The sequence below is a fragment of the Arvicanthis niloticus genome, chromosome 3 (assembly GCF_011762505.2).
Source record: "Arvicanthis niloticus isolate mArvNil1 chromosome 3, mArvNil1.pat.X, whole genome shotgun sequence".
Lineage (NCBI taxonomy): Eukaryota > Metazoa > Chordata > Mammalia > Rodentia > Muridae > Arvicanthis > Arvicanthis niloticus.
Window position 1 is genome coordinate 47,096,524 of NC_047660.1, and position 3,824 is coordinate 47,100,347.

Consider the following 3,824-nt stretch of genomic DNA (forward strand, 5'->3'; position numbering starts at 1 on the left):
GGGGTGCTGGCACTGCACACAGAGCCAGAAATGAGGTAATTAAGGCTTTACTCAGCCACTAAGAAATGAAACATGAGGTAGCTTCTTGATTTGAGGTTTTCGAGTTCCATGTGGTTAACGCTATCCTCAAATTATTTTTCCTGTGAAGTCTCTAGAATCATGGGATCATCCTGTGATGCCCATTTAAGTGGCCTGGGGAAGCTGAGGATGACTTTGACACAGCAAATGCACCCAACCGCCACATTGCTTGCTCTTTATGAAATATAGAGGCCCTGAGTCTGCCTCCCTTCTTCCAGCTCTTTTTGAAGACACTAAAACCAATACTGCAAATAATAAACTCACTAACATTTTTCTTCTGTTACTTTGGATCTGATCCTCTCCAACAACAACAACAATAACAACAAACCCTTATTCAACATACATATCACATAAAAAGAAACCACAGGGTATCTGCAGAACTAGATTTGACTTCTCAAGGTTTATTTCTTTTGATAAGAAACTATGTTTTAGTGGAGGGAGGGAACTTTATAGCAGGAAGCTGAGGTTTCAAATTTTATTCAAGCTATATTTTTATTAGAAACAGTATTATTTTTTCTTTGCAGAATATAAAATACTAAATTTCATATTTCAATTTCTGTAAAGGCCCCAAGATCCAAATCCAACAATGAATATGTGTGCTTGACCCCGTATCCCATTAACATTAACAGTGTGGCTTATACATAGGGATGAGGCAACACATAGCCACCCACCACCAGCATGAATAATACATGCTACTTAGAGCCTTGGAGCAACATGCTGCAGAACTCACTTCTTTAATATGTTGAGCACAGCTAAACTGTAATAAATAATAAAAATGAGATTAATCTCTAAGGTGTCTCTATATGCAATTTGGATCTTAGACAATTGCTATAGATTCTACTTGTGTAGATAAAATCCAAGTGTGCAAAATGGAAAGAAAGATGGGATCTAACTATAAACATACAGATGCTCATAATTATTTTTACTTATATGCTTAAGAAATTTTGAAATAAACTCATGTTCCATAGAAGCGGTATCTAGTAGGAAATGGTAGGTTACATAAAATCTTAATATGATGTGTTTTCAAGGAATTTGACTAGATGAGCCTCATCAAAATTATTTATTAATATTGACTAGCAGCAAAAAGCTTACTTTATGTTCTAAGCAGATTTTAGATAAACGGTGCCAATCACGGGGTAACCTTGTGACATTATTAGACTCCAACCAAAACTTCCCACAGTTTACTTCTCCAAATGGTCATTCTCCAGAGCATCCCCTCTTCCCTGAGATTCTCTAAAATTGTTCTCTAAAACTGACAGGCCTAAAGATCAAAATCTACTTAACATTAAAAGCCACAAGACTCAAAATGCAGTCCATTAAAATGTCCTGAGCCAAAGGCTCTTCATGATAAAGTCCTGAAGAGGAACTGAAGGCATCATGTTGTAGAGATGGGGGCTCCAGTGATCCACACCATTGGAAACTTCTACCTGGAGAACAGAGGAGAGGAGGAAATAGCAAGATGAAGCCATCCACTCAGTTCTCAAGCACCCTTCTCCTTGCAGCCTCCTGAGTAAGCAGCTGAGACACAACCCAGAAATAAAAGAATAAATTGCTAGAAAAGATAGCAAGTTGTTGTCATTACTAAACAATGTGTCTATGCCAATTCCAAAGATATGACATCTTCTTTGCAAGTAAAAGATACTGAACCACAACAAGAAACAAAAGAATTCAGATTCGAGATATGACATGACTTTGATATGAATATCATGGGTGTTCCCAAAGGTAAATTTCTATTATAGAAACATTGACCCTTCTCAATAACCATAAATTTTCTCAAGAAAGATGGACAGCTGGGAATACCACAAAAGAATTCTATTTAGAACTAAAATATGTAAATTCCCTTCTCAACTATTTAGTTACTTTTGATGTCAAAAATCTTCCCTTCTGAAGACAAGAAAGTAATATGACCAAAATGATGAAAATCACAAAACAACATATGTATACTTACAATCTCTGTGTTCTTTTAAGATACACATAAAAATGTGTGTGTGTGTGTGTGTGTGTGTGTGTGAGAGAGAGAGAGAGAGAGAGAGAGAGAGAGAGAGAGAGAGAGAGAGAAAGTCCTCAAGAGACTAGGGACACAAGAGTCATACCACAACATAATAAAGGTGATTTACAGCAAGCTCACAGCCAGCATTAACCTAAACAGAGAGAAAAATCAAAGCAATTTCACTAAAATCAGAAAAAAGACAAAGATGTCCATCCATTCTCTCCATACCTATTAAACATAGCACTTGAAGTCTTAGCTAGAGCAATAAGAAAGCTGAAGTAAATCAAGGGCATACAAATGAGAAGAAGAGAAGATGAAGTGTTTATATTTGCAGATTATACAATTTCATACATAAAAGACCCTAAAAATTCCAACAAGAAACTTCTACAGTTGATAAACTTTTCAGGAAAAGTAGCAAAATACAAAATCAAAACAAATCAGTAGCATTCCTGTGTACAAATGTCAAGTAGATTGATAAAGAAATCAGAGAAACAACACCTTTCACAATAGCCTCAAAAAATAAAGCACTTTGGGGAAACTAAGCAAGTGAAAGATATATAATAAAAACTTTATGACACTGAACAGCAATATTGAAGAAAACATTAGAAGAAGAAAATATCTCTCATGTTCAAAGAATGATGGCACTAATACTGTAAAATGGTCATCCTACCAAAATAATCTCCAGATTCAATGCAATCGTCATCAAAATTCTGACATAATTCTTCACAAGAATTGAAAAGACAATTCTTAGTTTCATATAAAAACACACATGTACACACACACACCAGGATAACTAATGCAATCTTGAATACTAAAAGAACTGCTGGAGGTGTCACCATTTCTGATTTCAAGATGCATTACAGAGCTACAGTGATCATCTCAGTTTTGTTAGTGGCATTAAAATAGACACATTGGTCAATAGAATCGAATTGAAGACGCAGACATAATTCCATACACCTATGGACATCTGAGTTTTGACAAAGAAGCCAAAAATACACAACAGAGAAAGGCAGCATCTTCAATAAATGGTGCTGGCCAAATTTGATGGCTGCATGTAAAAGAGTGCAAATAGAGCCATAGTTATCATCCTGCATAAAACTCAACTGGAAATGGATGGAGGACCTCAACATAAGACAAGATTTTCTGACTCTGATAGAAACTGGGGAACAGGCTAGAATGTATTGGTACAGGAAAGGACTTTCTGAACAGAATTCTGAGAGCATAGACACTAAGAACAATCGCTACATGGGATCTCAGGAAGCAGAAAAGTTTCTATATGGCAAAGGATATCATCACTTGGGCCAAGTGGCAGCCTAGAGAACAGGAAAAGCTCTTTATCACTTCTATATCTGAGAGAGTGGTGCTTCTCAACCTTTCTAGGGCTGTGACCCACATTGTAGTGACCACCAACCATAAAATTATATTCATTGCTGCTTCAAAATCGTAATTTTGCCCATAGCTACTGACCCTTTTAGAAATGAATATACTGGAAATTCTTTGATGATGTTCTATTGTTTACGGGGGAAAAAAAGGTCCCTTAGTATAGACCACTACAGTGCATCAATAAATACAGTAAAAACTTGGTTGCATTAATTCTCTTGCACCTTTCACTGTCTACCTGCTAGCACTTCTTGCTTTAATTACTATTACTGTTACTCAGATGATCCTTACTTTTTGCTCCTATATTCAAACCATCTGAAGTGTGAAATGGCCTTTGTCATTTACCATAAGAGATGACATTTATGAATTGCTGCAG

The 3,824-nt window shown here is 36.2% G+C and overlaps 1 pseudogene; it reads left to right on the forward strand.

Moving 5' to 3' along the window:
* Positions 1-1,466: 1,466 nt before the first annotated feature.
* Positions 1,467-1,985, forward strand: LOC117705575 (NADH dehydrogenase [ubiquinone] 1 alpha subcomplex assembly factor 4 pseudogene; annotated as a pseudogene).
* The last annotated feature ends 1,839 nt before the right edge of the window (positions 1,986-3,824 follow it).